The sequence below is a fragment of the Agelaius phoeniceus genome, chromosome 1 (assembly GCF_051311805.1).
Source record: "Agelaius phoeniceus isolate bAgePho1 chromosome 1, bAgePho1.hap1, whole genome shotgun sequence".
Taxonomy (NCBI): domain Eukaryota; kingdom Metazoa; phylum Chordata; class Aves; order Passeriformes; family Icteridae; genus Agelaius; species Agelaius phoeniceus.
The window spans coordinates 143,672,021-143,686,219 of NC_135265.1; positions in this window are offsets into that span (position 1 = coordinate 143,672,021).

Below are 14,199 nucleotides of genomic sequence, written 5' to 3' on the forward strand. Positions count from 1 at the left end.
GAGACTAAGAGGAGTAAAGCTGGCAGTGAATCATGTCCATAGGTAAAACAGCCAGAAATGGAACCCAACAGCTTAGCATCCTAGTGCTAAGCCACAGCATGCAGCAGATGGTCTGTAAGAATCCTTGTTTTCATTCTCTACATCTGTATGCCACAAATAAAGCAGCATGTGAGGAAGGTTTTGTCACAGGCACGATTCAGAATCTGAGAGGAGCAGAATGCAGGCATATTTGATGCAACTTGTGAGTTGTCTATTTTCTAACTCTGAAGAGGTTAATTCACAGGATTTCTACACTGCAACATTTAATGGCAATGATGGGCTGTTAGGTAAGTGTTGTGGACACAAGGAGATAGGAGTTGTGGGATGTGGTTGTCCCTCTCTTCCAGGACTGGTGCAGCTGCAGCTGCTGGAGAGGGTAGAGGAAGAAGTAGCTACATAGTGGTGAGTTTGTAGATGTTCACATGGTGCAGGAGTATGAAAACTTGCTTGTAGTGGAAAGAGGAGAGTGACAGTATCAAGGAATCATAGAATCATAAACTTTGGAATAGACTGCCAAGATCAAGTCCAAGCTTTGACTGAACACCGCCATGTCAACTAAAGTATAGCACTAAATGCCATGTCCAGCTGCTGCTTGAACACTTCAGGGGTGGTGAGTCCACACTTGCCTGAGCAGCCCATTCCAGTGCATAACCACCCCTTCAGTGAAGAAACTCTTCCTGATGCACAACATGAACTGCACCTGGCACAGCCTGAAGCCATTTCCTGTTCTCCTGTCACTGATTGCTTGGGAGAGGAGACAGACCCTGACCTGGCTACACCCTCCTTTCAGGCAGCTGTAGAGAGTGATAAGGTCCCTCTTAAGCCTCCTTTCCTCCAGGCTAAACACCCCCTGCTCCCTCAGCAGCTCCTCACAAGATTTGTGCTCCAGACCTTTCCCAGCTCCATTGCCTTCTCTGGGCCCACTCCAGCCCCTCAGTGTCCTTGTAATGAGGGGCCCGAGACTGGACACAGGATTTGGCTGCTGCACTGCAGAAGGGGTATGGCACCATGATATTTTCTGAAAAATCCCTCTGCCAGGATTTCTTCTCCTGGGAATCTGGGAAGCTTCAGCTTCTCCCTGTTTTGCTGCTTTGGAATGTGATTTGGAGACTGTTTACCCAGCATGTGAATTGTTTCAATTTAATGACCAGTCATGGTCCAGCTGTGTTGAGGCTCTGAGGAGTCATGGGTTTTTATTATTCATTCTTTTCTAGCCTTCTGATGTATCTTTTCTCTATGGTTTAGTATAGTTTTAGTATAGAATTTCTTTTACTATAATATCATAAAATAATAAACCAGCCTTCTGAGAACAGGGAGTCAAATTCTCATCTCTTACCTCGTCCTGGGGACCTCACAAACACCACAGGGGTAGGTGGGAAAGGTGTGGAACATGCTGCCTGCACTGGCTTTCCACGTGTAATCTGACCTTTGCTACTTCAAAGGCTGCTCACATCCCCACCAACCTGTGTTGGTCTTTGCTGCAATACTGTTGGTGCTCATGGGTTGTTTTGTGTCAGTAGGGCATTAATTTACTGTTGGGTCATAGTCCTTGTACATAGTGCTCTCTCTGAAACCAGCTTGTGTATTCTGCAGAAAAGTGAAATCCATTCAATCCAGAATAAATATGGGCAGTTGATAAATTATTCATCCTGAAAGTCTAGCTTGTTCAGCATGACACAGTACTACATGGAAAATAGTGTCAGCAGTTCCTAAACAGTTCCCTGTGAAGCTCCAAAGAGCTGCACCAGCTCCTGTACTGTGCAGAGTGAACAAAGGCATGACTAAGCTTGCTGAGATGAAATTACTCAAGGTACTGCCAATAAAAGCTGGCAGGGTATTTTAAATGGTAACTGAAATCCACTGTTAATATAAGCAAAGTAACATAAATAGGAAAAATAATCCTGATCATAGAATAATTTGTTTTGGAAGGGATGTTTAAATCTCACCTACTCCAATGCCAGTGCAAATGAGCAAGGATGTTTTCAGCTAGATGAGGTTGCCCAGAGCCCTATCAAGCCAGATCCTGAAAGTTTGCAGGATTGGGTGTCTACCCTCTATCTCTGTGGGCAACCTGTTCCAGTGTTTCAACACCCTCATTGTAAAAACATCTTCCTATTGCTAGTATAAATCAGCCCTTTTTCAGTTTAAAACCATTGTCCCTTGTCGTATTGCAACAGGTCCTGCTGAAAAGTTTGACCCCATCCTTCTTATAGAACACTGTCAAGTACTGGAACACCTCAATAAGGTCTCCCTGGAGCCTTTTTTCCAGGCTGAACAACTTTCTTAGTCTGTTTTCATTGGAGACTGACTTCATCCTTTAATCACCTTCCAGGCCCTCCTCTGGCCCTGCTTTGACAGGTCTGTGTTCTTCCTGTGCTGGGCACCCCAGAGCTGGATGCAGTTCTCCAGGGAGGGTCTCACATGGGCAGAGCAAAGGGGGACAATCACCTCCTTTGCCCTGCTGGCCCTGCTGCTTTTGATGCAGCCCAGGATGCTATTGGCTTTCTGGCTGTGGGTGCACACTGCTGGGTCATGGCCAGACCCATCTACCAGCACCCCCAAGCCCTTCTTGGCAGGGCTGCTCTCGAGCCATTTGTTCCCCAGCCTTTATAAATACTAGGAGTTTCCTCTATACATATGCAGGACCTTGCATTTGGCCTTATTGAACCTCATGAGGTTTCCATGGGCCCAGTCTTCAAGTCTGTCAGGGTCCCTCTGGATGGGATCCTGTCCCTCAGGTGTGTCAGCTGCACCACTCAGCTTGGTTTCATCTACAAACTTGTTGAGGGTGCACTCAATTCCCATGTCTGTGTCATTGGTAAAGATATTGAACAGTATTGGTGCCATTACAGAGCCTGAGAGACACCACTCATCACTATCTCTGTCTGAACATTAAGCCATTGACCACTACCCTCTGGATGTGACCATTGAACTAATTCCTTATTCACAGAACTGTCCACCCACCAAATCCATATCTCTCCAATTTAAAAAGGAGGTAGTGGGGGACCTTGTCAAAGGACTTAAGAAGTCCAGAGAGCTGACATCTGTAGGTCTTCCCTTGTCCACAGATGAACACACCCCATCACAGTCCTTGGTGTCCTTGGTGAAGCTGTTCTGGCTGTCCTGAATCACCTCCCTGTTCTCCATGTGCTTTGGCACAGCTTCTAGGAGGATCTGCTCCATGGTGTTCCCAGGCTGACAGGTCAGTAGTTCCCAGGTTCCTCCTTTTTACCCTTTTTAAAGATGGGTACATTTCCCCTTTTCCAGTTGTATGGACCTGACTGCCATGACTTTTTGGATATCATGGAGAGTGGCTTGGCAACTACATCAGCTAATTCCCTCAGGACTCTGGCAGGTGTAGGGGGATGGAATATGAGTAAATAAAGGTAGTACAGAAAGTAATCTTACCCCCTAAAGAGTTGCAGCTGGGTTAATTATTAAAGATTAGGTGCAGGCCTGACTTTAACAGGCCGCAGCTGTAGCCAATAAGAAGAGTGTTATAAAAGAGTGGATTGGTTGGTTGAGGGGAGCTGGAGTCAGTTGGCTGCTGTGAGGACATGGAGGAGTCAGTGCCTAGAGGAACTGCCTACAAGAAACATCAAGGAGATATGAAATTCTAGCAACATGGAACCTTTGCAATGTAATGATAATAGAACTTTTGTGATATAATGACAACAGGCAGGTATCTTGTTGGGTCCCATAGACTTCTCTATGTTCAGGCTACTCAGATTCCTCACAAACCTGATCTTTTCTTATAGTGGGAATCACTTTGTTCCCTCAGTTTCCATCCTGCTGTCCATACACTTGAGAGGGGTGGAAGAGAGTTTTCCACTGAAGACTGAGGCAAAACTTGTTGAGTACTTCAGGCCTCTCCTCATCCCTTGTTACCAGCTTCGTGGCCTTGCTTCTTTCTTTCACCCTCCTTTTCTAGTTAACAAACCTGTAAATGTCCTTGTTATTCTTTGAGTCTTGCCAGGTTCAGTTCCAGCTGTGCCTTGGCTTTCCTCACCCTGTGCCAACACAACCAAACCTCATCCTTATGCTTTCCCCAGGTTACCTGGCCTTGTTTCCACTGCCTGTTCATTTGCTTCTTGCCCTGTAGTTTGACCAGCAGGTCCCTACTCAGCCACAGCAGTCTCTTGCCCTCCTTGCCTGATTTCTTGCTCCTGGGGATTAAGAGCTCACACTCTATGGAACGCAGCCTTAAAGATCTGGCAGCTCTGTTCTGCTGCCTTGTTCCAGAGGGCAGTTTCCAGGGGGTCCTATTGTCCTAAAATTCAGGGTCCAGATTTTACTCTTTGCCTGACCCATATTCCTCAGGACTGTGAACTCCACCACTGCATGATCACTGTGGCCTAGGCTTGCCTCCAGTCTTGGTGTCCCAGATGAGCTCACTGCATTCATGGCCATCAGGTCCAGCATTGTATCCCCTCTGGCAGGACTGGCTATTACCTTGCTGAAGAAGTTTCCCTCCAGGCATTCCAGGATTCTCCTGCACTGCTTACAGCTTGCTGTGCTACTTCCCCAGGAGATGTCAGGGTGGTTGAAGTCCCCCAGCAGGACAAGAGTCTGTGAGTGCTATTGTAAATGCAGGTTCTCTTCCCCTCTTCACCGATGAGGGGAAGAGAATGATGCATCTGACTCCATCTTATCAGAAGGCCAATTTATTACTTTATTATACTATATTATGTTAAAAAATACTATACTAAATGATACTAAAGAATACAGAAAAGATACTTATGGAATGCTAAAAAGATAATAATGAAAACTTGTGACTCTTTCCAGAGTCCTGACACAGCTTGGCCCCAATTGGCCAATGAGTCAAAACAACTCACACCAGAATCCAATGAAACAGTCACCTGTGGGTAAACAATCTCCAAACACGTTCCAGACGAGCACAACACAGGAGAAGCAAATAAGATAAGAATTGTTTTTCTTTTCTCTGAGGCCTCTCGCTGCCTTTTAGCTTCCCAGGAGAAAAACCCTGGGCGAGGGAATTTTTCAGAGAATGCGAATGCCACAGAGTGCGATGCCTCCTGCAGCTGGAGCAGGAAGGCTTCATCAGTTGGTTCCCCTTCTGCAGTGGCTGTAGTGACACCAACCACAAGATTCCCATCTCAATAGCCACACTCCAGTCCTGGGATCTGTCCCACCAAGTTTCAGCAATGGCAAGTAGGTCACAGCTTTCTAGCAGCTCAGTGGCTTCCAGCTCATGTCCTTTGTGTTCATTGGTGTAGAGGTCCTTCAGCTGGGCTGTCAGCTGTGTCACCTTCTTAGAGGGGCACCCCTTAATTCCTTTGAGGTATTTCACTGGTGTTTCCCTGATCGCTTGTATTACCCCAGGTGTGCCTGGCTCATCTCCATAAGATTTACAATGTTCTCCAATGAGGACAACACCTCTAGAGCCACTTGTCTGAGGGCCCTCGCTAGCACTCTGTCCCTTAAACCTTGGTGCATCCTCCCACAGCCTGTCATGGGCAAGCCTCATATTATCCCTCTTCCCTGGCATGTCTAGTTTAAAGCTCTATCAATGAGCCCCCATGCTCCTGAGCAAAGAGCCCCTTCTCCTTTTGAGAAAGGTGAATCTCACCTGATGGCAGCAAGCCTGATGCTGTGTAGCCCATCCCATTTTCAGAGGAACCAAAATTCTGGCAGTGACACCAGCCACAGAGCCATGAACTGGGCTGGGTCCATCTGTTTCTTACTTCTTGTTTTTGCCAGCAACTGGAAGGATGGAGGAAAAATTATGTGCTCCACTTCCCTTACCAACCTAGCCAAGGGGCTGAAGTGTCTTTGGATGACCCTTGGATTGGGATGTTGCAGCTCCACTGCCACCCACATGGAAGACCAGTAATGGGTCATAGAGCTGTGTCAGGCTAGGAAGTTTCCTGGAGTTATCCTGAAGCTGGATCCCAGGGAGGCATCAGACTTTCCCAAGAGGAGCATTTATCCAGCACATTAGACCCTCTGTTCCCCTTAGAAAGGAATCACCCACAACTACAACTCAACTTTTCTTCCTCACAGAGGTGGTTGTGATGTCTTGTTTAGGCCTTTCTGACTCTGCCAATACCTCTGGTATAGCTGGACCTTCATCCTCATCACATGTTGATTGGCATTCCACCTCCAGAGCCTCAAGCATACTGTACAGGGGCACCAGGGAGAGTGAGGTGGACAGGGAGGGATTTCATCTGCTGCCCAGGTAAGGACTTTTTATCCATTTACTCCTTTCTTTGGAGCTACTGTTTTCTGCCTGATGGGGGGAAGATACCAGAGACCCTTGATCGCATATTTTTTCTGGTGGTTGTTCCTGTCTCAGGGAGGCAGGTTCTACCAGTCTGTCTCCTTCACAGACTCCCTGATATTCCTGAACCATCCTGCTTCTTCTCTTTAGCTGTGCCACCAGGCTGAGCAAATCATCCACCTGGTCACACATGTGTTGTTTGTGCTGCTGTCCAATACCAGTGATGATGGTGGAACCCAATGGAGAGTGTCCTGGAATCACCATGACTAGTCCTCTCCATGCTTCCACTCAGTTGGCAGCATCAGATAAAAAGGTAAACAGGATGTTGGAAATTGTTATGGAAGGGCTAAGGTGAGCACATGACAATTTTGCTTGAAATAGGCCTTTGCACTGACTGGTGTATGGCAGAGCAGGAGCTTCAGGCAGAGTCAAGAGAAGCTGCAGAGTGAAGTGTTTGGCCTTTGCTGGTATCATTTTCAGAAGGTAGAGATAGTGAAGGGCCATTGAAGAAGTGATTTCTAGTATTGCATCCAGGTTTTAGAGCTTAAAACCCTCTTCAAGCACAGGTTACCAATCCAGCAATGACAAATGGCAGAACCATGGGTCAAATGCTGAAACACTCGTTAACATTAAGGCAATAGGAACATGGGTAGTCAGCAGCTCTTGGGAAGCACCCAGTGGGGTGTGTTGAATACTCATCCAATTTTAGATGGTTCCACCTATGCTATTAAAGTAGTTAATTTGTTTTTTCATAGGAACATGCAAGTTTTCTTTGGCTCAACACCTTGTTTACCTGTGAGCCATTCTTATGCAACTACAGCTTTTTTGGGTTTCTGTGATGCAGCTCGTTTCCTTCAGGTCCAGATTCACATCCTTCATTCAGGCAAGGGCATCTTAACACTCTCTTCCCTGGTGTGGTTTCTGATAGCCCTGATGTAGGGGCTGATACTTATATGGTCCTGAAAATTTGTCTTGCCTAGTAGAAGGATATAGTATACAGTATATATATATATATACACAGTATAAAAGTATACAGAATTTTATGTACAAGCATTGACTTCTAACTGTGAGTGTTGGTACACACATGGCAGCACTGGTGGGGTGAGTTTGACCACATGGCTGCTTCTAGGCTCTGAGGCTGGATTCTTTAAGGGCAGGACAGGCAGGGGAAGCTTGCAGAGGGATAAGGGTCCATGATCTCTGCTGTGGCTTGTTAGCCTGAAGGCTTCACCAACCCTGGGAGACACCCAAGGACAATGGTTGCCCCTGCCCCTCACTGGTGGTGCTCTGCCTATGATGGCCTTGGCACAGGCTCCTCCTGGGAATGACTTCAGGGAAAAGGGAATAGCCTGGAGGAGGGATCATTGCAAACACTGGGTGAACCAGACTGCTGTATTTTGGGTGTGGGCCATGCTGCACCACAGGATGGGTCCTGACATGTTTTATGCAGTTGTGAATCAAGATCCTGGACCCAAAGGTTGATGTGGGGCTGCTGGGCACAGTGCTGAGCTCTGGTTCATAAACTTTTAATGTATGGCATAAATGTACCCCTCACCTATATTTCAACATAAATAAAACCCTGCTATTAAGGTTTTAAGTTACAAAGCTTTTCCACCTTCCTTGTGACTGGATCTATTTGCTGCCTCTGCATTTCCTAAGCCAGAACAGTGCTTTGCTCTTGTGTCTGCTGGAGGAAACTCTTGCAGAGGAGGTCATTGGTAACAAGAAATTGGTCACTGTTTTGGGAATGTGGTGGATGTGCACAGATTTCAGCTAATTTTTGCTTTGCTTTTTAAAATGTGGATTGAAATGTATTTTGGTGATAAGGATCCCATCTTGATGCACAAGCTGTTGCAGACACATAAATCCATCAAGATTTGAGATGACATAGGGTCACCTACAGGAAACCTTCTCCAGAGCCCCTGCCTCCATCTGCTCTTGAGCCCTTAATAAGTGACTCTGTTAACCTTCAGCCTTACACTGCTTTTTCTAGGCAAGTTTTCTTTTTCAACTTAGAATCAACAGGAAGCGAGAGAAACTTTTGCAACAGGCTCTCGTGGGATGCTGGCAGTCACTTGTGCCCCTGGTGTCTTTTCTGATGCTAGAAAACTTTCCTGACTAAGGCTGCCTATATAGCTTTCTGCTCCAAGGTCTCCATTTCTACTGACATCACCAGGCAGGAATCAGATCCAGTACTCAAGCTTTTCTGTGCCAAAGGTGAGCTCTGAAGTGGCACCACTGTGGCTCAGGTTTGGTCATACAGTAACTGGGCAACCACAGGTATTTACAGGGGGTGGAAACTGGGTGTTCACTTACTACAGTTTCCTATTGTTGTGGTTTAACCCCAGCCAAGCCCCAGGCAGCTGCTCACTCACTCCCCCACCAGTGAGATCAGGGAGAGGATTGGAAGGGTAAAAGGCAGAAGACTCAGGGGCTGAGATAGAGACAGCTTAATAGGGAAAGCAAAAGCCATGCACACAAGCAAAGCAAAACAAAGAATTAATTCAGTTTACCATGGGCAGGCAGGTGTTCAGCCATCTCCAAGAGAGTAGTGCCCCATCACATGTAACAGTGACTTGGGAAGACAAACACCATCAGTCCAAACATCCCCTCCTTCCTCTTTCTTCCCCCCCTTTATATCCTGAGCATGAGCATATGGTTTGGAATATCCCTTTGGTCAGTTTGGGTCACCTGTCCTGGCTGTGTTTCCTCCCAGCCTCCCCTGTGCACTCAGCTTCCTCACCAGCCTGGCTGTAGGAAAAGCAGAAAAGGCCTTGGCTCTGTGCAAGCCCTGCTCAGCAATAATGAAAACATCTCTATATTATCAACCTTGTGTTCAGCACAAATCCAAAACACTGGGAAAAAAATTGCCTCTACTGCAGCCAAAACCAGCACACCTTTGTACACAAAGGGCACTTGCACGTTGCTGCAGGACATACATGGAGCTGCTCTGTCTCTCTATAATGCATTTGGTGATTTTTTTCTATCCCATACAGGCTAGTTTCTCCTGCAAATGACATCTGCAAGCAGGCAGTGCATATAGATGTTATGTGCAAGCCCAGCTTGGGATAATGAAATCAGAGCTCTCTTGTTTCCATGTGTCAGAGCCCATCAGCATCACCCAGCATCGCTCCACCCCACACAGTGCCTGCACAGCACCTGTCTGTAGTGTATGAAAATGAGACTCACCAGCTGAGAGCAACATGAATTTGTTTGTTGCAGAGTTAAGACAGCACTTGTGCCTGCAATAAATCCATCAGCCTGACAGGTGGGTAATTTCCTCAGGCTTTGCAGGCTTTCAAAGAAACAGGGTGCTTTTTCTGTTCTCACATAATGGGTAACTCAAGGTCTTCTGTGCTTCCCAAGAATTTCCTGCAGCGTCACACTTTGCTGTTTCCTTTCTATTATCAGCTACTGTATTTGTCACATACCATCTTTATAGCCAGATAAATTAAAGCCTGGAACAGGGAGGTATTTCTCCTCAAATTTCTGCGTTAGCAGTCTATAAGAATGTGCTTTTTGTTGATGGAGTGACAAAACTATTTGTTTTTTAAAAAAGGAAAGAAGCTTAAAAATTTCCTTTTTTTTTATTAGCTAAAACAAGTTACTTCACAGGCTTAAAGGACTTTATTTCAAACTTAAGGATAGCTAATTGGATGGAAGCTAAAAAGTTTCACTTAGGCAATTAACTAGAAAAAGAAGAGAACAAGAAATTAACTGCTTTTGTAAAGTGTTTTACTAGGAGCAAGACCATCTGGCACTTGGTTTGTTTTTCTGTTTGTTATTTAGCCTTTTATTAAACCTTTTTGTTTCCAACACTGCAACAGAAGCCATCCTGCTGATTTTTGTGCCTCCAAAGGTAGCTGAGATATCTTGGGTGTGTTATAGGCCTCCAAAAGCTTATTAGACCTGGCTTGAGGAGGCAACTATAACACCAGTCATCACTGCTCAATGCTGCTGAGACTTGTTTGATTCCAATACTGTGGGGAGCTGCACAGCTTCAAAATATCCCTATAATCTGATTTTAATAAATGGCATACCTCTAGAAGGAAATAATCTTGATTATTTATTACCTCAGTATTTGGTGAAGGTGCTTATTTTCTAAATGCAAAATAGAGATGGACATGCCATTCAAAGAAGTACAAGGTTTGAAAGACACAGGCATGCAGAAATGATCTGTTTTCATGGATTTCTACTTATTTTAATTATGGACAGATGAGACATCAATCATGAGTATAATTAATCAATGTCTGCTAGAGTCACACCTATATAATTATTCTAAATATGAATTTTTCTAGTTTTATCTGAAGAGCCACAGGAGTTAAAATTAAGCACCATAATTGAAATTGCATTTTAACATCTGGGGCACACTATGCATTGGTCTGTTTGTACCTGCTTGGAGTGAAAGGGATTCCCTGCACTGGTGGTTTTTACCCAGATGAGGCAGGAGATATGGTCATTTCTGGGATGGAAAGCCAGTTAACCCAGGCATTGTGGATACACCTCAAAGCAGATTAGTTCAGTCAGGGCTTCATAAATCATTACTAAGACTGTGGGTGTAATACAGAATAAGAAATGCAGGGATATAATCTCTGCTGAAGAATATTGTGATGATCTGGAGCACAGGAAAGATTCCTGCTGATGTTTATGGGCTACTGCAGATGCAGAAACCAATTGCAATTATTTTTCCATTTTTTTTTTCTGGTCTGTCTGTGAACCTTAGTTTTCCTTAATAATATCATCATTGATTTTTCTGCTTGCTGAGTTCCAGCAATGTAATGTACACTGCCAATGAATGTGCACTGTCAGTGAATGCCCCTTGTAGCTGTTCTTGCCTAAAATTTGAAGCTTCATCATAAATAATTGCATTAGTAATGTAAGTCTTAATGCATTAAGAGTTTTCTGTGTGTTTTAATTTAGCCATCTTTAGGAAACTGTACTACTGTGAGGACAGGATATTTGCAGTCATTTGGGGAAAGTTCAGAGCTTTCTAAAGGAAAAGCTTTAAATTGAATTGAAATGGAGAAAAAAGAGTGTGACACCAAGTCATATTTTCCCATTGTTACTCTTTGCTTTCCTACCTGTTAAACTAGAAATACATAGTTCTTGTGTGGTTAAACATTTAAGACTTCAGGTTGTTAATGCTGGGTGACACCTGACTTCCCACCTCACCCATTTCACCTTCTTTGTCTTTTTTTTTTTTTTGTGCTGTCTTACCATGATGCTCCCTTTCTTCTGCTCTACAGCTTCATTTGCTTATCTGGCTTCAAAGCTGAGTCATGAAGAGCAACCAGCATGGATTTAACTAAAAGGCTTTTATTAGTGATCAAACGATGAACAAATGGTGATTAATTGATATCTGAATGAAAATCAAATGGTAATCAGAGGGTGATTGGGTATATATTGGCTCTGGCTGAGAGGGAGTTCATTTTGCCCACAGCAGCCCTCACAGGGCTGTGCTCTGCACTGGCAGCTGGAAGGTGTTGGTAGCACCCCAGAGTTTTGGCTCTTGCTGAGCAAGGCTGGCACAGCACCAGCCCTGCCTCTCCAGGATCCCCTGCCCACCAAGGGGCTGCAGGTGGGCCAGATCCTGGGAGGGGCAAAGCCAGGACAGCTGACTCAGACTGACCAGGGGGGTATTCCATACTGCATCACATCAGCATCAGAACAGCTACAAAAGTGAGGAGCAAGAGGGTACATTTGTTTTTTACAATGTTTGCCTTCTGTAGCAACTGCTCTGTTGCTGAGGCCCTGCTTCCTGGGAAGCAGCTGATGGGAAATGGAGAATAATTTTATTTTTTCTTTTCTTTGCTTGTGCATGTGCAAACTTCTGGTTTTGCTTTGTTAAACTGACTTATCTCGAGCTATAAGTAATTTTCCATCTTATTTTTTCTCCCTTTCCAGCTGAGGAAGGAAGTGATAGAGAAGCTGGATGGACACCTGGCCTCCAGCCAAAGTCAACTCCACCAGAGGGCAATAGCTGAATTTGTGACTTGAGGATGACTTAAATTATGATTCACACAGTGATGTAACAACAGCTGGATAATGTCACTAGAATATGGTATAACTCTGGGCCTAAGGAAAGCTGTCACTTCCTGCAGGTGTTCAAGAAAAGACCGGATGTGGAGCTTGGTGATATGGTCTATTTGACATGGTTATGTTCAGTCACAGGCTGGATTCTGTAATCTTGGAGATCTTCTCCAACCCAGCTGATCCTGTGATTCTGTGCTTTAGGGGGAATCACTGCTGTGCAATGGGCTGTACAGATTTTTATGAAGTGATTGACTCACAGCCTGCCCCACCTCTGTGTACGTGCAGGAGTGCAGCCATTGCTGTGTTAATCATGTCCACCCCCAGCTCAGCCAGTACTCCTCACTCCTGGTAAGAGGCAGCCCAGGCTCCTCCATTCCTGGAAATGTGTGACCAGCACAACTCTCCAGATCTGTACAGCAGGGCTGACCTCAGGGCTCTTGTCAGAGTTGCCTGAACCACTGTGTTGTTCATTCACCCAGAGCACACCTGGAGGGAGATGTGGAGGCCAGGAGGGCACTGGCTGCCAGGGGAAGCTGCAGTGTCTCAGACAGCATCAAAGCTCTTGTGTGGATGGGCAGGGAGTTGGTGCTGGGCAAGCCCCTGCCTGCTGGAGAGGGAAGGGCTGTACTCCCAAAACAGGTGCTGACAGAATGCAGGAGTTAAAATCCTTCCCCAGCCTGAAAACCAGGTTACTGTGGCATGGGTTCAGCTTTTGCAAAGGCTGATTTAGTAACAGGTGAAACAACACTCAGTGGTGCTGAACCCCACAGATCAGAACTCAGTCCTTCAGCAGAGAAGGACCAGGTTGGGGAACATATTTAAACAATGTGGGCATTCAGGACTCCATGGAAGCTGCTGGGATGCATTCCTGGATGTGAGGAGAGCAGGCAGGTGTCAGAGAGAGGCTACTCTCACTGTCCTGTGAATGGTGGTGGTGATCCTGAGGCCTGAACATCACTCCTGTCTTCAGGGACAGCAAGGAGGAGGATGAGGAAAGCTGTAGGACAGCCAGCCTCACCACAAACCTTGGGAAGGCGATGAGACAAACAGGCCTGGAAACCATTCCCAAACACACAAAGAACAGGAAGGTGCTTGGGAGTACTCAGCATGGATTTACTAAGGGAAACCCAAACTGAATGCACTGGCTCCACAGTGGGGCCCAGGGGATTGTGATGTGCACCACGATGTCCAGCTAGAGGCCAGTTCCTAGTGGAGCACCCAGGGGTTGATACTGGGGCCAGTACTGTTCAATGGCTTTGCTACAACCAGGGCCATGGACCCCCAGCAGTTTGCAGGGGATACAAACCCACAAGGAGCAGCTACAGAGCAGGGGGACCTGGCCAAGCTGGAGAAGTGGTCCAACACAAAGTTGATGAAGTTCAGAAACTGCTGGAAGACAACTTGGCAGACAAGTTGTTCCTGGGAAAAGTTGCGTCCCTCTGGATTTCCCTGGAATCCTGGGAAAAATCAGTTCACTCCTGCAGCAGTGACCACCAGCCTCCTGGGCTGCATCAGGTAGAGCTGCTGGCACATCTGCTGCAACAGATGCAACAGGGGGAGATGACCCTTCTGTTGGCTCAGCCCTGGCAAGAGACATCTGGGTGCTGAGTTTAGAGCTGGATTCCCCACTGTGACAGACAAGGACAGACTGAAGGGCCATGGAGATGATTAACAGCTTGGAGCCCTTGTCATATGAGGAGAGGCTGAGAGAGCTGGGACTGCTCAGTCTGGAGAAGAGGAGGCTAAAAGGGATCTTACTCATGTGGACAAATATTCAAATGGATAGAGGGAGAAATGAAGAGTGACAGTCAGTTACAGTCAGTGGTGCACAGTGACAGGAGCCAATGGGGAAGAACTGAGACATGTGAAATTCCATTTGAACATAA